The sequence below is a fragment of the Protopterus annectens genome, chromosome 7.part0, assembly GCF_019279795.1.
Source record: "Protopterus annectens isolate FY-2018-M chromosome 7.part0, PAN1.0, whole genome shotgun sequence".
Classification (NCBI taxonomy): domain Eukaryota; kingdom Metazoa; phylum Chordata; order Ceratodontiformes; family Protopteridae; genus Protopterus; species Protopterus annectens.
Window position 1 is genome coordinate 662,296,800 of NC_056739.1, and position 21,824 is coordinate 662,318,623.

Sequence of the window (21,824 nt, forward strand, 5' to 3'; positions counted from 1 at the left end):
CACACACACAAGCACACACACACACACACACACACACACACACACACACACACACACACACACACACACACACACACGAGTGTGTATCTGTTTGGTTGCAGTTATGTGCTATGGTAAATTAATATATAGGAGTTATAATTCACGAGTAAATGAATGAAACAGTGCTGTCATTTAAGATCACTGATGTTCAGTATATGCATGGACTTGGTTGAATGAAGGGAAATACATATTTCAAGGAAAAGAAACAAAAGATATGAAGAGGAATGTGTTTTGCGAAATTTTCATTTATGTAGGAAAGAAAAGAAGCATTAAAAGTTATGCATGTTTTGAGATAGTGCTGGGGATTTTTGGAGTATATCTGAATAAAAGAAAACATGGGAGTTGGTAAATTACTAGATTAGGAGGTATTCAGTTCTCTAAAGTTTGATTAGGAACGTTAGGAGTACAGTTTGCCATTGTGAAGAGGCTTTGAATCTGACAGTACAAAATGGAGATTATAGTAAGATTTTAATAATTATATAACATACTGTATTTAAAGATATTTTAACATCTGAAATTATACTTGCTGCATTTAGGAAAAAATTGTCAGCTTCTATTACATGAACATCTAAAAACAATGTGTAGTCATTTTAGTGTATTTGTTAATTTAGATATGTATTTTATGTACTGATGTGTGTATTTGTATTTTATATTACCTAGGGTATTATAGGGTGGCAGGGGAAAGTGTAGTTAGGCAGCATAGGATGGTGGTTTGTAGGATGATGTTGGTGATCAAGAAGAAGAGGATGAGTGTGAGGACAGCACCAAGGATCAAATGGTGGAAATTGAAAAAGGGTAATTGTGAGGTGGAGTTCAGCGAAGACAGGCATTGGGTGGCAGTGAAGAGTTACCGAATAGCTAGATAACTACAGCAGAGCTAGTAAGAGAGATGGCTAGAAAGGTGCTTGGTGTGACATCTGGAAAGAGGAAGGAGGACAAGGAGACCTGGTAGTGGAATGAAGAAATACAGGAGAGTATACAGAGAAAGAGGTTGGCGAAGAAGAAGTGGGATTGTCAGAGAGATGAAGAAAGTAGACAAGAGTATAAGGAGATCAGGTGCATGACAAAGAGAGAGGTGGCGAAGGCTAAGGATAAGGCGTATGATGAGTTGTATAAAAGGTTGGACACTAAGGAAGGAGAAAAGGACCTGTACCAATTGGCTAGACAGAGGGACCGAGCTAGTAAAGATGTGCAGCGGGTAAGGGTGATAAAGGATAATGAGGGAAACGTACTCACAAGTGAGGAGAGTGTGTTGAGCAGATGGAAAGAGTACTTTCAGGGGTTGATGAATGAAGAGAATGAGAGGGAAAGAAGGTTGGATGATGTGGGGATAGTGAATCATGAAATGCAGTGGATTAGCAAGGAGGAAGTAAGGATAGCTATGAAGAGGATGAAGAACATAAAGGCTGTTGGTCCAGATGACATACCTGTGGAAGCATGGAGGTGTTTAGGTGAAATGGCAGTGGAGTTTTTAACTAGATTGTTTAATGAAATCTTGGAAAGTGAGAGGATGTCTGAGGAATGGAGAAAAAGTGTTTTGGTACCGATTTTTAAGAATAAGGGTGATGTGCAGAGCTGTAGTAACTACAGAGGGATTAAATTGATCAGTCACAGCATGAAGTTGTGGGAAAGAGTAGTGGAATCTAGGTTAAGACGGGAGGTGATGATTAGAGATCAGCAGTATGGTTTCATGCCAGGAAAGAGCACTACAGATGCAATGTTTGCTCTGAGAGTGTTGATGGAGAAGTACAGAGAAGGTCAGAAGGAGTTGCATTGTGTCTTTGTGGACTTAGAGAAAGCATATGACAGGGTGCCTAGAGAGAAGTTGTGGTATTGTATGAGGAAGTCAGGAGTGGCAAAGAAGTATGTAAGAGTGGTACAGGATATGTACAAGGGTAGTTTGACAATGGTGAGGTTTGCGGTGGGAGTGATGGATGTGTTTAAGGTGGAGGTGGGATTACATCAAGGATCAGCTCTGAGCCCTTTCTTATGTGCAGTGGTGATGGACAGGTTGACAGACGAGCTCAGACAGGAGTCCCAGTGGACTATGATGTTTGCAGATGACATTGTGATCTGTAGTGAGAGTAGGGAACAGGTGGAGGAGACCCTGGGGAGGTGGAGATATGCTCTAGAGAGAAGAGGAATGAAGGTCAGCAGGACTAAGACAGAATATATGTGTGTGAATGAGAGGGAGAATAGAGGAATGGTGAGGATGCAGGGAGTAGAGGTGGTGAAGGTGGATGCGTTTAAATACTTGGGATCAACAGTTCAGAGTAATTGTGAGTGTGGAGGACAGGTGAAGAAGAGAGTAAAGGCAGGATGGAGTGGGTGGAGAAGAGTGTCAGGAGTAATTTGTGACAGACGAGTACCAGTAAGAGTGAAAGGGAAGGTCTACAAGAGGGTAATGAGACCAGCTATGTTATATGGGTTGGAGACAGTGGCATTGACAAAAAGGCAGGAGTCAGAGCTTGGCCTGGCAGAGTTTAAGATGTTAAGATTTGCACTGGGTGTGATGAGGATGGACAGGCTTAGGAATAAGTATATTAGAGGGTCAGCCCAGTTTGGAAGGTTTGGAGTCAAAGCCAGGGAGGCAAGATTACATTGGTTTGGACATGTGCTAAAGAGGGATGCAGAGTATATTGGGAAAAAGATGCTAAGGATGAAGGTGCCAGGTAACCGGAAAAGAGGAAGGCCTAAGATAAGGTTTATGTATGTCGTGAGAAAGGACATGCAGGCGGTTGGTGTGACAGAGCAAGATGTATAGGACAAGAAGAAATGGAAACAGTTGATCCGCTGTGGTGACTCCTAACAGGAGCAGCAGCCGAAAGAAGAAGATTACCTAGGGTATTAGGTTGATCAATAAATACAAGGCAGTAAGATATGTAGGTAGAAACTGAAACAACAAAGGTCAGATATGGAAGTGATGTTGCATATAAGTATACATTAATTCTATTTCATCATGCTTTGTGTTGACATATAGAGTCAAGCTGTCCTGTGTGATAAAACAAAACAGTATTCATTAGGAATGCTTCTCATTATTCCATGAAACAGATACTTTTGGAATTATGAGTAAATTGGGAAAGGAGGTTGGAGAAAGGTACATTCAGTATTATTTTATTTTTCCTTATGTATCCATTTTATGGGCAAGTGGTTGTGTCATTAATAACTTCTGGAGAAACATCTGTTTTGAAATTTAAAAACTAAAGACTTGTGTTTGGCTAATAAAAGTATGAATATGTTATGTTTATGGAAAAAAAGAGTTAGGGGATGACAGATTTAGAGTTATAATATGAAATTGGCCATCATTTTATGGTATAAATATGTATTGGCAAAGCTGTTTATGGAATGTGGATAGGATTGCTTAGGTAAGGATATTTATTCTACTATTTTGGAATATACTACTATTGAGGAATAATATCCATATATGGGGGATTTTACACGGTATTCATGGTTATCGTATATGTCTCCATACAAGGAATGTACACTATGTGTGTGGTCTGAAGACTTTGCAGGAACAAGGTTCATAAAGTTGCATAATACTCATATCAAGCTGACGTACACTGGGACTAACTAGTAAACGGCAGTCTGAGATTCATGGATGGAGGACCCACCTGTATTTTCTTGGTACATCTGCTCTGCCTCACAACAGAACAGAAACAGATATAAAAATACCATCACACACACAAACACACACACACACACACACACACACACACACACACACACACACACACACACACACACACACACACACACACACACTCAAATTCACACTTGAATTCCCAAGTATACACACAGCTACTCTTTATACACACAGGCACACAGACATTAACACGGTGTCACACATGCCACACCTCCTGCACCTCATCCCAGTCCCTAACTTTACTTGCTTCAGCCTCTGTACTACTGGGGGGGGGGGTTTGACACACCATATGCTGCAATTATTTTAGGGACTAACTGATAACAGCGCTGTTCCCATTTGCCATGACTTTGGAAAAATCATCATTAAAGTAATAAGATAATGAAGGGATTGCAAACAAAAGCTGCTCCCACTGGTGGGAGTTTGGTAATGTCATTCTGTTGGATGTCATCCATGCTTGCTTTCAGCAGTGTGCTTGTCTGCACTGCAGTACAACCCCATGTATGCCTTTGCATCCTTTAGTGTTTCTCATTTGTTACAGGTAGTGGAATTTCAGTGAATAGTGAAGCTCGTATTAGGTATGTTATAGTGAGAAGACCAGCACCATGATATTGGTGTACCCTGATTGTATCCCCATAACTTCCGTTGCCTACTACACAGTGTAGTCAACCATTCATTTGCTTGTGAATCAAAGATAATGCTGTAGATTGCAGTTTGCATACCAGATGAGGACATGGACTCATCCCGAATGATTTTTATGAATTTCATGAAACATGGTGCATGGGTTTTGATGATTACTGATCTGTGTAATTACCAACAATGCTTAGAAATAGTGCCCTTTGTGCAGTGGCTGACACAGAAAATTTCCAGTTAAATGGGAGATAGAAACGTTACATTCATGTGAGAGCCTGAAATATGAAAATATCACTTTTAACTTGTCCATAGGTATTTACTAGGCTAACAACAACAATGGCTTTTTCAAGCCTAGCCATGCATCCCAAATCTCTGACAAGTTCTGCTACCCTTGTTAAGTGTAAGCAGCGGCTTGCAAGGTGAAATATTTACAAGGAGGGACCTGAGAGATGAACCTTTTCAGGCTGCCTGTGTCAATTAGAGATTGGGTGTTGTAAGATAAAATCATTTTGGATGAGATTGTTTACTAGATTTAAACAGCAAGGAATCTAATTCACACACTCTGAATTAACTAATGACAGTATTTGTTTTTGGCAACATTTTTTTATTATTATATTCTTAAATAAGCTAATTTGTAGTGGGTTCAGTGCTTGCCTACTTGCAAGCTTGAAACTGTTCCTTGTTGGGTATTTATATATTTAACATATGGTACCTACTGTGCAAGTATTTATGTGAGCAATTACAATTTGTAAATCCAAAATACTTTGTTGCAGTGTACTAGTTTATTGGCAGGCCTCCCAACAGTTTACAACAAAGACATTATTGCTTTCTTAGCCCATTTTTTTTAAAATTGTGGGCATCTGCTTGCAATGCATAGTCTCTACATTTAGCTACCCTGCATACTATGGCAATGCATGATATAATGTCAGCTAATCTAAACATCTTTGTTTTATGAGTAGAGAGTAAGGTAATAGCATTCTGTAGACAGAGTCTTTTGATGAATTTTATAAATCTAGTCAAGTTCCACTGGCTCTCTTGTTTCTCTTCTTTGGAAAAAAAAATACACCTGTGATGAACTCCCTAAAACTGTCTGTCCAGCAGAGTGGGAAATAAAGTCACTGTGAAGCACACTGCTATTATATGCATGCCCTTTCTCACTCGGTCAGATAACTATGCAATAGATTCATGGAGCACAAGTTAAAAAATGTAAAATATTTTTTCATAGAGGCATTTTTAGAAATATTGCATATTTTAAAGTTCTATTTTGTAAGAAATAAAGGGAACAGAACTGAAACGTGTCTTTTCTGGTAAATACAACTTCCAACGCTTGAAAACAACAATACTGATGGTAGTAACTTTTCAGGTAGACTGTCTCTTCAGTCATAGGATCATAGGGAGTTACAAGGCTATTGGGCATGAGGCCCTTACAAGCCTAGCTAAGAATTTATCCCATGTTCCAACAAGTCAGCACCCTATGCCACTGCCCAGCAAGGATACATGTGGGATCCCAGGGGTGTATTCTCTGTTCCCCATCCAGTTATCCAAGTTGCACTTAAAAGTCTTTAATGAGGTACTCTGCTTTACATAAAGAGGGAGTCTATTCCACAAAAGGGGGAGTCTTTGGGACACAAATCTGTCCTGCCAACAAGTCGTATTGATGTCACAGACCAGACTGAGGTTGTACAAGTACTTGATTTGTGGATATGCAGCAGCCCCATCAGGGCAGGGTCTGAGATTGCTTTGTATGCCAGACAGAGGTCACCTATAAGGAGTCTGTAGGAGAATGAGTAATGAGACAGGACTTTTAGCCTATCTGTGTAGGGAAGATGTTTGAGGCCCTGGATTCTCCTGGTGAGGAATCTATGTGGTCTCTCCAGCTGCTGCATGTGCTTTGTGAGGTATATGCCGAAAGGGGCATTGTACTCATCAATGGGTCTTATAAGGGAAGAATACAGGGATGTTATGACCACCTTGTCCCTGGATGTAGGCCATATAGAAAGCTTTCCATACAATGGAGGCAATATGGTGGTCAAAATTCAGATTGCTATCAACCTGGGTGCCAAAATCCCTCATGACTGATTTCATGCTTAGTACCTTATTATCAATGTGATAATTTTTGGGGATGTCACTCTCCCCAAAAGGGATGATGGTGCATTTTTTTTTGCAATCAGTTTGAGGCCATGTTTCTGGCACCAGTCATTTGTTTGGGTGAGACCCTCTTGCAGGATGTCCACATCACTAGGGGAATTGATGACAGCACCCAGCTTGCAGTCATCTGCAAACTTGGTCAGCCAAAGCCCACTAGATTTGGCCTGCACCTCCGAGAAGTATAGGCCAAACAGCAGAGGCCCCAAGACCGATCCCTGGGGTACACAGCTTGTTACAGGTCTACTACTTGAGCTGGCTTCCCCTATTTTGACTAGGTGGGTTCTATCAATGAGCCAGTTTGCTACCCATCTGGTAAAATATGGATTGGTGCCTAGTTGAGAGAGTTTATCTATTACACCTGAGAGGGGAATAGTATCTAAGGCTTTGGCCAGGTCAAGGTAGGTGGTGTGCACTGTCATCTCCTCACCTATGGCCTTGGTGACTGTCTCAAAGAAGCCAACCAAATTTAACAGACATGACCTCCACTTGACAAAACCAAACTGTGTGGGGTCAAGTGTCTGGAGGTTGCCAATGTCCTTGTTCATGAGGTCCACTCCATGGCCTTGCAGGTCAGTCTAGTTAGGCTGATGGGTCTATAATTTTCTGAATCAGTGGACACTCCACCTTTGTGCAAAAGGATGACAGTAGGCGTCCTCCACTCAGCTGAGATGAAACCGGTACTTAGGCTTTGGTTGTATAGGGTGTCTAATGGTGCTGCAAGTTCCTGCCTGAGTTCATGTAGGATGCAGCCTGGGATGTCATCGGGTCCCATGGAGGCTGTATTTTTTGCCTTTGAGAGGGCATTGATGACTTGCTCCCTAGAGATAAGGGGAGGGGGGCAGGTACTGGGGATGTCCTGTTTTACTGATGTGGCGGGGGGGGGGTGAAGTTTTCACTGAACCTGTCTGCCAGCAGGTTGGCTATATCTACAGCATTTGTTTATGTGGTGTCCTTGACCACCAGTTCTGAGCAGATCTGGGTGCTTCCCTTGAGATTGCGGACATATGTGAAGAAAGGCTTATTATTGTCTTTAGTAGATGTGGTCAGTTTGGACTCTAAGTTTTCTTTGGAAGATTTCACTAGTGCTCTTATTTGCTTGTTCAGGCTAGGGAGAGATTGCTTCCAATTAGGCACCGGCTCCTTCTTGGTCCTGGACAGCAATTTTTTCCTTTTATTTTAGAGTTTATTTATTTTAGATGTCCACCAGAAATGTTTACTCTTCCTTGAAGAGGATGATTTCATCCTGTCTAATATTCCTTATTCCATGCAGCTATATAAATGCTCATATAGTACTTTGGTGTAGGCTTGGGTATATGTGCCAGTTCTTTGGAGGGCCAGGGGGCTATGAAGCTGTTTATACCTTCCCTCAGGAGGCTGTAGTCAGCTTTGGAGAAGTTTTTTTGTTTTACCCTAGCTGGGGGGGGGGGGGGGTCAGGGGAGATGGTGACTTCGAAAGTGACTGCTTTGTGGTCGATCTTACCAGAGATGATGACACTGTATGGATGCTGCAGTGGTTACTCATGCTGATTAATACCAAGTCCAAGATATTTTCACCTCTTGTGGGGGTGTCAACCAACTGGTCCAAGGCATTTGCATGATGAAATCAAGGAATTTCTGGGCATTTGTGGTTTGGCATGAGTCTTTCTTCCAATCTATGGCTGGATAGTTAAAGTCACCCAGGATCAGGGTGAAGGGTTGAAGCCTTACAGACACAAGGTGCAGGGTTTGAGTCTCACAAGGGATAATTGGCTAAGTTTAAAATGGCTTGCAAGGGCAGTTAGCTTAGTACTAGCCTATGAACCTATGAATCTTGATAGATTCAAAGAGGTCCTGATAGGTGGAGTGGGCATCTTGAGTCAGAGTTGGAGGCCTATAGCTAGCTATGATTTGAATAGGGGTCTTGTCAGTTGTTAACTGCACCTGGAGTGTTTCCTGTGCATCATACTGTTTAACCAGCCTACAGCTGTGTGTGTCTTTTATATATATTGCAACTCCACCTCCTTTTGTTTTGCTGTCCACGGTCTGGGGTCTGAATGCAGCTTTGAACCAGGTTTCGGTGACTGAACAAATGTCAGCTTTTTCCAGGGTTAAGAATGCTTGCAATGAGTGTAGTTTCATATTTAGACTCCTAGCATTTAGCAGCATGACCTTTAATTTATCTTTTGATGACATTTTCATGTTGGTAGTTTTGACTCATGGCATTGAATAAAAAAGGCACTATGGGGGAGGCAACAGCCTTTGCCAGGAACCTGAAGCCCAAGGGAGAAAGATGGAGGCCATCTCTGTCAAAGCATCATGGTTTGTTAATTATGTCATCCCAGGCTTTTTATGTTTAGGCCTTAGTGGCTGTGAGACACAGGTGTGTGGACTATGTGTGGTGTGATGGGCTGTGGTGTTCGCTCGCGTTTATGCCTCAGAGGTCTCTTTTGTTTGGGAATACTTTCGCTGAGGGCCTCCGCATATGTGGAAGTGTGTTGTGTAGGTGTAGGTGGTGTTTGAAGTGTGGTATTCATGTTGCCAACCTTCTCATTGACAGATATACTGTTTTGCGGGGGAGAGTGAAATGACACTAGGTGCTTGATGTAATTGCATCTTTCACATATTGTGTTCCTAGGTAGTAGTAGTAGAGGTCTGCCTGTGTACATGGTGCAGTTGCTACACTGTCTCAGGATGCCCATATCAACCAAACTGGCAGGAGAAAATGTAGGAAATTGACCATCAATATTTGTCAGAAACTGAAAGAGCTAAGGGGGTAAAGGGAGGAAGGTCTCAGAGTAGTACTACTAGATGATAACACAAGTGCTAATAAGGGAAAATTTGTTTAGAATGAAATATGTATGTATTTGAAATTTGTGTATGAGGAATACCTCAAAAATTGTTAAAAACCATGCAGCTGAAGCTCTGGATGCAGCACACCTGTATCTAGACTATGCTACTCAAATTTAAGGTTAAGAACAGAGTAAAAAAATTTCACAATGAAGCATAGATTAATCACTTATAGTCAAAAGAACAAAACTTGCGGTATGAAAAAAATACAGTTAAACAGCAACCAAATACAGTAAAATGCAGTTAAACAGTAATGACTTGTAGTAGACAGCAGTGATATATAGTTAATCAGCAGACTGCTTTAAAACAGTAGCTCACAATAACAACAGTAACAGACAGCACAAATAAAGCAGCAATTCAGTAGAACACTGTCATTAATTTAATAAGGCTACCAACAAGCAGTAATAAATATGGCAAACTAAATGCAGTTGAACTCCTAAGCACAACCAGCAAAATGAAGTAGGAAGAGGTACAGTTGTTTTTCTAGAGTGAGGAGGAGATATAGATAGATAGAAAAGTAAGTCAAGGAGGTGGGAGGGGGTGGGCCTTTACAAAGTCCTGGAAGGTATGATATTTACAAACACTACCAATCTCTGAGAGTCTTATTATGTTTTGAATTACTTTGTTAACAAAAAAGTACATCTGAAATAGTTACTGGAAATAATGTCTAATAAATACTTTATATTGAATAGCTCCAAGTGTGCAATATTAATACAGATGGTTACGTTTATCTTGCTGCTGAAAAGAATTTTAAGAGTTTGATATAATAACATGGTTACACAATTATATGACCATGTGCTAGCAAAGGAAGTCACTGTAAATGTCCAATAAATTCTAAAATTTCAATTACGTTTATACTGTCAATATTGATTTAAGGAACTTGGATCTGCATTTGTCTCAATAACTGCTATTGTGCATGCTCCTTTGTAATCAAGACAGAATATACAATTTAGTTTTCCTAGCTTTGTTTCATTTTTTTGATATACCTATTTATTTCACTTTCTAGATGTGGAACATTTATTTGATAATGGGGATAAGCTTTCAGAGAAAAAAAAAACAAAAACAAACAAACATAAATAAATAAATAAATAATTCAGACTAGTCAGTTTGATAGTATCGGTTGTCCTTTCAGGTTTTATTGTCTCAGTCTGCCATATATGCAATGGTGTAGTCAAAGATGTAAAACAGTCATTCGGTTCACTAGCACTCTACTTTATCTCTGTGGCCAGTTGTTAATGTTTTAAATGTGAGTTAATGGTGCTGAGTTGATGTAATCACTCATTTATACATGGTGTCAGTAGCTCATCCTGGACATATAGCTAGTTTCAGCAGTGCAACCAGTATGTAGGCCTGCTCAGATCCATGACACTGTAATTGTGATTCACAAAACTGTCATAGTATAAATGTGAATGTGGGGGATACATACTACAAGTCGGAGACTGCAGTACCTTGGAGTTAGAGTATGTCTGTAACTCCCTACACTGAGAGGACAGAGGATGACGTCAACCTGTTAAAACGATTCAAAGTTATTGCAGTGCTGGCTTCTTATTCATGTTGCAGAACATCGAACTTGATGACCAAATACAGACACCAGGGAGACCAACTGGATGCATCCACACTCTGTACTAACATGGCAGCAACTGTATGACAACACAGAGCCATGTAACATCCTGCATGCAGACTTTATGGTTTTCTTAAAGCTATACTGGAAAATCTATTGTATCTCAGCACTTAAAATTAATGTTTTACAAATTACAGAAAGAAAAAAGAAAACAAAAAATATACTTTATGCTAAGGTTTTTATAATAGTTAAGGTGTTTATCTTGCAGTCACAAGGTACAGGGTTTGATTCACACCTTTTAAAGGGAATTTGACTAGGCTTAAAGGCAGTTAGCCTGGTATTTGCCTAAAAACCTATGAACCTATTCAAGGTGTGTGCTACAACATACATGCAAATATCTGAAATGAGGTGGGTTTAGCATATTGATTAATGCTGTAACCTGAAAGACACAAGGTACAGGCTTGATTCACTCCTCGGGATATTGGCTAGACTTAAAATGATCCTTCAGGACAGCTAGCCTAGTAATCACATATGAGCATATACATACATGCAGTAACAAAGCTATGCAATTTTTTGTGCATTACAAGTTTATGTCTACTAGACTGTGATTATTAAAGTCAGTCTTTGCTATTATAATGTGTCAAAATCTTTCTATATCAATAGCTTTTCTGTTTTTCCAAATCTAGATATTTCAATCTCTAGTAGTAACTGAAGCTCTAAGTGCTATAATAGTCATATCCAGTACAATAACGTGATCAGGTAGTTTCGTCTCATCCAGTTATTCAGGTGGCATATTGGCTGAAAAAATGTCATGATCTGCATAAAAGTTCACCATTTCTAAAAAAAAGTTAGGTCTCACCTTGACAAGAACTGTTTAATACAAGGAATAAAAACAGACTAGGTGCCAACATTGTGCCCTTAGCCTGTCTCAGAGAATGCTGCTTTATCTCTACATATTTTTTTTAAATAAAGAACTTCTTCTAGCCACCAGATAAGGCTTTTTGTTGGATCACCATTTCAAGGCAGGCTATGTACTTATCTGTGCTATAAGTTTATCCACACTACTCTTTGGGTAATCCAGCTAATATCTATAATTATGGTACTCGTGTCCCTGCAACTGAACCTCATGTCACCTTACACAATAGACCCTCCCTCACCAGAGTTCCCTTCTGGTGTCTTTGGTGAGAATTATACATACATATGAAGATAAATATAGTTTCTTGTAAATGGTTGTAGGCCTTAGATTTTTGGTAAACATTGGAAGTATGGACCTTACCTTCTAACCTATGGCTTTATGTTGCTTGCTGATCAGAAACATCCAGTCTGCCAGTGTGTAGAATGACTTAGTCCTTCTGGGAGTTGTAGGTGTTCATTGCTAATTCTGTTTAATGTATTTATATCCACATTCCTTTTACTGATCGCTTGAATATAGAGGTATAGCTCTTTGCAAAAACTTGGAAATTAGGCTTCTAATTATGGTTTACTTTCAGAGTAATCCTGTTTTACATGACCATCTAACATAGCATAAACCTTCTGCAAATCTCCTTACTATACATTACAGTGGTTTTATAGGGACATATTTTACAAATAGGCACTGTGTTTTCTGATTTTATATATGTGTGTATGTGTGTGCATGTGGACACACACACACACACACACACACACATACACACACACACACACACACACACACACACACACACACACACACACACACATATATATATATATATATATATATATATATATATATATATATATATATATATATATATATAAAAATCCAGCAAACAGCACAATTAATAAAGCCAGGGCCAGCCGATATCTAGTCCCAGTGTGCCTTCAGCATATGTATCAAATGCTGAACAAAAGCATAGATGAAAAAATTCAGAGTAGTTCACATGCTGAAAACAATTCCAATGACTCAGTTTAACAGCTTGCCAGCATTTCAATAGATGTGCATAAAGAACATGCTCCAAGACTAATAGCTAAAAGTATAGACACATTTATTCAGCTTGCAGAAATAAAAACAATAAAACTGTAGAGGGATAAGCGCTTTCGGGTTACTCCAAACAACCCTTCTTCAGATCCATATAACTTGTGTCTCTCAAGTATCTGATTTTTAAAAAAAACTTTCAACCAATGAACAGCTACCTTCAATTTGACATGTCATAGATGTCTCTTTAATCTCTGCCCTTTCAGGGCGGGTTTCATAGGGAAAGCTGTATTGAGCCCAGGTTTTTGATGTGCTCTCAGTTTCCCTATCCAAAGCATTGCTTCTTGTTCAAGTGTATTATTCACATCCCCACCTCTCTTTGAAATATATATAATATGTAAAGCTCTAAATACAAAACTATGTCCTTCATTATCTCTAATATGCTTGGCCAAGGGATTTTTATAGTCTTTAAGTCTTATATCACTGATGTGTTTGGACAGTCTCTCTTTCATCTGTCGTATCGTTTTTCTGACATAGAAATTGTCGCATGCTAGGCAAGTGGCTAGGTATATGGCATTCTTTGTAGTGCAATCTGCATAAAAATTACTAACATATCTCTTTTTTGTAACTGGATGCTCGAAATAGCTGTCTGTACATATACATATATCTGCACATGGTGCACGTTCTACATGGAAAAGTTCCTTTTCTCCTTGAGATAGTGTGTGTACGATACGACAGATGAAAGAGAGACTGTCCAAACACATCAGTGATATATGACTTAAAGACTATAAAAATCCCTTGGCCAAGCATATTAGAGATAATGAAGGACATAGTTTTGTATTTAGAGCTTTACATATTATATATATTTCAAAGAGAGGGGGTGATGTGAATAATAGACTTGAACAAGAAGAAATGCTTTGGATAGGGAAACTGAGAGCACATCAAAAACCTGGGCTCAATACAGCTTTCCCTATGAAACCCGCCCTAAAAGGGCGGAGATTGAAGAGACATCTATGACATGTCAAATTGAAGCTAGCTGTTCATTGGTTGAAAGTTTTTTTAAAAATCACATACTTGAGAGACACAAGTTATATGGATCTGAAGAAGGGTTGTTTGGAGTAACCTGAAAGTGCTTATCCCTCTACAGTTTTATTGTTTTTATTTCTGCAAGCTGAATAAATGTGTCTATACTTTTAGCTATTCATCTTGGAGCATGTTCTTTATGCACATCTATTGAAATGCTGGCAAGCTGTAAAACTGAGTCACTGGAATTGTTTTCAGCATTTGAACTACGCTGAATTTTTTCATTTATGCTTTTGTTTGGCATTTGATACATATGCTGAAGGCACACTGGGACTAGATATCGGCTGGCCCTGGCTTTGTTAATTGTGCTGTTTGCTAGATTTTTGATATTTTATTACAGCACACTCCTGAGTTCTGGACTTATTTTGTTTGGAGATATATATATACATACATATATATATATATATATATATATATATATATATATATATATATATATATATATATATATATATACATATATATATATATATATATATATATATATATATATATATACATATATGCATTAATTATAAATACCACCTCAGTCTCACCTGAAAAGAAGCTACTAGCCTAGTGGGACTAACTCAGTCAATAAAGAATAGATAGAAAAATACATACACACATACCATGCATACATAAAGAAATAAAAAAAATAAATATATTTCCCATTTCAGAATATTAATTGAGCATTACCCTGATACCAAGAATGCTTTTGTTTTCTTGCTGCATTAATGTACACTATGTTGTAGGTTTAAAGATTATGTTTTGCTTAGTATGTCTTTAATATATTACACAGAGTATCTTGTTCCTACTATGTATACCCTTTTGGTTCTGCCACCAGAGATCTTATCCGCTCTGATAGACAGGTCCAGAACTTGTTTAAGCTCATAGAACAATTCCTGGTAAATCAATACAAAGCATAGGCTTGGCAGCATTGCAGTCAGTGACAGTAAGAATCATGTATTTGCTGAATTTAGCTGCATGCTATCATACCACCAAGCTGCTCAGAAATGTCCACTCTGTGCACAGACTGATTGGTTCCTACTAGCAGCCTATGGTCATTCCTTGCTTCCCATCCTCATTCTCCTGCCACCTGTCCAATTCCTACAGACAGTACTAACTGCTCCCACATTTATGCCAACTATTCCTCTCCCATAAAATTATACAGCCTCCATTGTCACCCAAATTCTCCACTGATAATTCAGAATCTACATCCAGCAAATGACCAAAACGTCACACAATACTCCTCTAAAAACATTTGAACAAATCTAGACAGCCATACGTAATCATCTACACAAATTTTAAAAATCATAAAAATAAGAAAGTATATTTTACAAAGTGCCACTTACCTGCGTAACAAATTCTTCCTTACTGACTTGGAACTAACAACCAGCAAATAAAGAAACTGCATGTTACTATCTCAATGCTCTTTTTTAAGTCAATAAGTATAAATAAATAAATAAATACACAATTTGATTTAAACTGCCCTTTTTCTGACTGTATGTTTCAGTTCTTGTCATATGCGTACACCGTGTTGTTCAGTGTGGTAATTGTTTTTTTATGTGCAAAGATAAATACCTACTCATTTTGTAATTCTAACTCTTTTTGTATTGTGAAGCCTTACAGCCTAGGTTTTGGCTGAAAAGAGTCATCTACCCACCAACCATCCCAGTTAATAAACTACAAATAAACTTCTGAGGTACCTTGCTTTATGGCTTGCGCATCATGTTATTTAAGTGCACATGGTCAGATATATCATACTGGTCAGTAAAGTGATTTCTTTAATGATAAAATGAGGAGTTTCTCAACTCTGTGAAGAAATAGTGCCCACACTGTGTATGCATAGATACTCGCATTCACATCTGATGGAAGAAGAGAATTATTTGAATCAGACAGACTTGTTCAGGACAACAACTTCAAAGTTGTTAGTTTTATTTGAATCTGTCACTTGCAAAGGATTGTTCTGCCATTGTTTTCCTTTCAATACACTTTCATACTGAAGCTGAGTGCTTTTCATTTACGTGTTTCATCAACTTCAAGCATAGCAGGAGATGTAATTGAAGACATATGAGGCCCGATTCCAAAAGATTTGCACTCAGTATAAATGACCACTTACACTGAGATCGGGTCTTTTGCAATTTGGACCCAGTGTAAACCTATTTATATGTAGGCTTTACACCGAACAAAGTAAGTCAGTTAGAGAGCAAGTCTTTCAGAATTATGACAGACTTACACTGAGAGCAACTCTTTTAGAATGTGTTCTTTGGTTTGAAGCATTTTCCCACTGTAGTTTACCCAAACAAATAGTAGATTTTAGCTTCATTTTAATTTTGCACACATCAACATCTTCAGTGAGCTGTTTTATTTCTATCCTAGCTCATTCCCTCCAATGGAACTCTGGAAATTTGCTCTGTAACTTCCAATGGGTGGGTCATAGGCTTTGATAAAAAATGTATTTCCTCAAAGTTCAAGCAAATGTTCATATCTCTGAAACCAGAGGTTACTAAAGAATTTTAAATGGCAGACAGAGTCTCCAGTGCAAACTATTTTTACTGTGGCAGTCTTCTTTAGATTCTAGATCTTAAACTGCATTTTATAAGTCACACTAAACACACTATACAGTTTGTTCATTTTTTTGCAAACAGCCTGCACCATCGTAGCAACCACTTGACATACATATACTGCCTGTAGTATTTTGTTCTTCCAGACAAGGGCTTCCATATGAGGTTAAGCAGGTCGCTCTATGCCATTTAGGTTTTGAGATATTTAGAAAAATATGAAATTTATGGCATTATAAATAATTATTATATGAACAACAATGAATATAATAATAATTTATGGCATTATAAATGATTATTATATAAACAACAATGAATATCTCTTTACCCACAGTAGACCAAGGCCAAATATTATTGTAGTTGCATTTCTATCCTGCAACCTTTAAGATGAACTCTTTCAATAAGTTGTATGTAGCATGGTTTTAGAATTATTAATGCAATTATGAATAGGCAATATCTCACATCTACAGACATCATTAGGATGTAACCAGAGAACTGCCTGGAGCTGTCACTAGGCTTTAATAAGCTAAGCAACTCAACTGGAATATATGCATTTAGGGCTTTATGCAAAGATGTCAATTAAACAGACAGTGTTTCTGGACAAAGTGAAAAAACTCCATGTGGGTCAGTTCTCTACCCCATTTCATAACTGCAAATAAATAAACTAAGACTGTCACAGTAGTTTACATTTTACTTTGTCATTTGCATTAAAAAAATGATCCTGCCTCTAAGCAGTGACGCATGCATTTCTTTAGATTCACAATCTTTGCATCTATGAATCATTTCACTCATGTATGCATCAGCACACTTTTGTAAATCTTGATATCTAGTGGAAATAGAATGGCAAATAAATGGGAGATATTTTTAGGGGCATACTAATGCTTAAACATGTCTTTTAGACCAGATACATCAGTAATTTGTCTGTATTAAGATTAATTGCATTAAATACCTTAATTGTTGTTGTTGAGCTATATGATTTTAATATGGGTTATTTGTTAATAATAAAAAAATGGCATCATCTGCAGCAAGATGCCTGAAAGCTGCAACTTGTATTTTATTACAGCAATACTGTAACAACTGAATTTCTGCAACCATTATCTCCTGTTTTCTGCCAAATTTTCATGAAGCCCCTGTGATGCTGAAGGACTGAGTGATAGTAGTGTAGTATGAAGAACATGTGTCTGTGTCTGTGTATGTGCCAGGCTTAATGTTTAATTGACAGATGTTTGTGATCGATACTTTAATGCAGAATTACAAATGTTAGATTTGTTTGCTTTGTACTTCATAATGTGTCTGAAATAATTCACTTTTCCTCCCATGCAGTGATTTCAGAATTAGTATATTTAAGTTACACTAGAGTTAGTAGAATTTGTCCCCATACCAAAATGCTTTACGAGGTAAACAATGAGCTGTGGCTGTTGTTTTATTGTCATTTTTTGTTAGCTTTCTTCATAATGGCTGCACTTCTGAGAGCTGATTATTCTATATTGAACTGAGACTATGTATGTGTGTGTGTGTGTGTGTGTGTGTGTGTGTGTGTGTGTGTGTGTGTGTGTGTGTGTGTGTGTGTGTGTGTGTGTGTGTGTGTGTGTGTGTGTGTGTGTGTGTGTGTATGCTTGTGTACATGAACAAACATAAAATAAATACAATAAACAAAAATCCTTCTTATGAGAAAATGCTAAAGTAACTTTTCCTATAAAGACCAAATAAAACAGAATAAATAAGTAAAGCACCCCAACACATACACCCTGTTTGAAAAAAAGATCCATAAAATATCTTGAACAAAAAATAAAATAAAAAATATTAAAGGCTATATAAAATAAAGAAAAACACATAAAGATGCACCAACCTTACACCTCATTAAAATAAGTAAATAAATATGTACAAAAATAAAGTAAATAATTTATAACTGAAAGGATTCCAAACACAAACTCTTATTATAAATCGAAGCTAAAGAAAATTCCTACAAAGCTGACCATAAGGCTTGGGAAAAAACACAGGCCACTGCCGCATACCAAACCCAACTGGACCTACAAACTATCTAAACGTACTATTTTAAACTTACTAAAATGCCTACAATACACACATGCACACACACACACACACACAAACACTATATATATATATATATATATATATATACACATATATATGTAGTTTAGTTATTGTTATAGCTTTATATATATATATATATATATATATATATATATATATATATATATATATATATATATATGAAGGAATGGGCAGTTAAGTTATGATACACTATGATAAAATGACTCTTAGATGCACATATATAAAACGCAAAATAGTATTTCCACAAACACCAAGTTCTTGTAATGAGTGTGTGCTAAACAAATTTCCACTTAGAAACATAAAACGACAGAAATATAATGTACCCATACTATGTGTCTGGAAAATGGCAGAAGAAAGGTAAACTAACTAAAATGAAACATCTAAAGATTTCCAGCACACAAGCCTCTCTGCACATTTCTCATGTTTCTCATTGGAGAATTTCCAACCCCTTCTATATATACATATAAAAATTTGTATACTTTAATGTGCAATTTCTATTTTGCTATTTTAGCAATGAGCACAGATCCTACAGACACCAATAGCATGACACACCTGCAAAGCGAATCGAATGCACTCAAAAGAAAACTCAAGCTAATTAAACCAAAATGAAACGTAAATGGGGAAAATGAAAATTGCAAAGTGGAGTCAGGCAGCAGCAGGACATTTTGTATGAGCAGGTGCATCCTATGAAAACTGATGCAAGTTTGCAAAACAGGGATAACCCAATCATAGTTCCAGAGCTGCAAAAAATGCAGACAGAAATGAAGTGAATGCTTCAACTTAAATTAAATTATGCAGCTTCGAATTAGAGTAAACATGATGTTTAATCTGCAAAAGCTGCAGTCAGAAAGCTTTACCTGCTTCAGCTGTTGGAATACTTATGCAAAGACTCACTAACTGTACTAATAGAGTTGTGTAACATCTAAGCCTAAAAAATGTAATTAAGAAAAAATCAAATGCTAAATTTACAGACCTCTACCTCAGTTTCAATGATATTTCAGTGAGTCAGTTTAAATATAGGCTACTTAGCAGAGCAGAGATGCAATTTAATGAAAATGTAAGAAACTGTAAGAATTTCTTTTATTAGTTCCTCTGCAGCAAATTCATCTAAGTTAATACTACCTACAAACAGCCAATATAGAGCATGGGGTGAATGAATCCATTATTGGAATTAGTGACTGCACATAGCGCTGCAGCCCTATCTCCTCTCACTGCTACATAAGGTGTTATACCCCTCTTGCCTTTAACAAAGACAGGCAACATTGGGAGATTGAGTTGAATAGACATATTGCACACCAAGATTGGTATAAAACATAGGTATGTTGAATAAGAGAGCTAAGCTGCATAAATTTTACTTATTCCATTTTAAGAAGTTACACTTCTGGCATTTTACATATATACAACAAAAGAAATGAAGAAGATGAGGGGGATTATGCTTGCCGTAAATACGTGAAGATGCTGATTTCCTTCATTTACTGTGGTTATATATGCAAATTCAACAACTCGGGACTAAAGTATATGATATTGCAGAACTTGCTATTAGAAGCCTGTTTCCCCCATTAATGGATACAGGCTTTTGATTACTTGGTTTTAAACTAGCAGACATATATTCCATGAATGGTGACCTTGTGGGGCTTAAGTATTTATTCTGTTATGAGGCAGCCAAAAAAAACAAGGTGGACCACCAAAGCTGAAATATAGAATGAAACTTTAATTAAAACCATAAAAACGATGATAGGCACTTTCAGACTGTTGTCCTTCCTCAGATCTATCATTGCGCAAATTTCAGGGAAATAAAAAAACAAAAACCATCCAATCAGACTTCATAGAAGATAACTGTGTCAGAATCTAGAGCAGGGTTTACACTCCCTCAGAGCTGGTTTCAAAGAAATGACATCATTCAGTCCTGGGTGGCTATCCACTCTCAGTTCCATTATCCACTTTAGTTCTTCCAATTTCTTTTGGGATGTTAAGTCCCCATCCCTTAAATCTGTGTATATCACTTGTAGAGCCTTAAAAACAAAACTATACGTAGGGAAGTCCATGATGTGCTTATATAATGCATTCCACATATCCTTACATCTTATATTACTCAAATGCTGAAGAATTCTTTCTTTCAGCATACGGTTCATTTTCCCCACATAGAAACATTGACACTTTATACATGTCGCAAGGTAAATCAAATTCTTTGTATGACAGTTAGCATATAGGGAGGGACTGAAAGTCTTCTTTGATACTGGATATACGAAATCTTTAGCTGTGCTAATAAATTGGCACACCTTACAGTTACCACATCTAACTGTACCAACCTTTGATGTATTTAATGAAGGAAACATTGTAGGATGAGAATCTCTACAAAATAATCTTTTTAGGTTCACATTATTTCTAATGTATTATTATGTCACAGATACATCCTGCTTGATTAATATATTTCGTAATAAACCTTGGAGATGTGTGCGTATCATTAGCTGTTTTCAGAGCATTTTTGTCTTTGTACTTTCCAAACCATGGTCATCCTCGCTCTCCCCTCATACTGGTAAAGCCCATTTTTATTACACTCAATTCTCCTTCTCCATAGCTTCTTTTCTGTAAGTTAAATAGCAGCCATTCAGTTTCTTCTGGAAATACATTTTCATCAGTGTATAATCCAGATAGCATGCATTCATGACATATATTTTCCAACATTACTAAAGGACAGCTACTAAGAACCTCTAGATTAATAACAGACCAGGATGTATCTGTGACATAATAAGGCACAACTGGAAGATTTTGACTACCTGTGACGACCTGAGAAAGGTAGTGGATCAACAACCAAGTTTTACATTTAGAAATAATGCGAATTTAAAAAGATTATTTTGTAGAGATGTTCAACCTACAACGTTTCTTTCATTAAATACATCAAAGGTTGGTAAAAGTAATGGAAGTGTGTACAGTACTATAATGTAAAAAAAAGGTATATGCCTTTTTCCCCACTGTGGTACGATCCTAAAGTTGTTGTATATAGTTTGGGGTTGTGGCAGGCTCAGCCCCCCACATTGGAGGGGTGTAGGGGCATAGCCCCCAAGTAAGGTGGGATTTAGATAGTTTGGTGTGCAGAGGAAAGGTAAGTCAGTAGTTATTTAATTTTTGTACAAAGTTCTTTGTGCCACCTAGTTTGGTTTTATATTGTCTGGTTTCTGTTAAGAGGGTAAGTAAGTAGTTTTTAAATTCTAGAAAGAGGTATTCATTAGTGTTGCAAATGTGTATGTCTATGTTTTAAAATTTAGTCTTTTGAAATTTAACATTGCAAGCTTTCAGTGAAATGAGTTTTCAGTATTTTGAAAATTAGATGATTTGTCT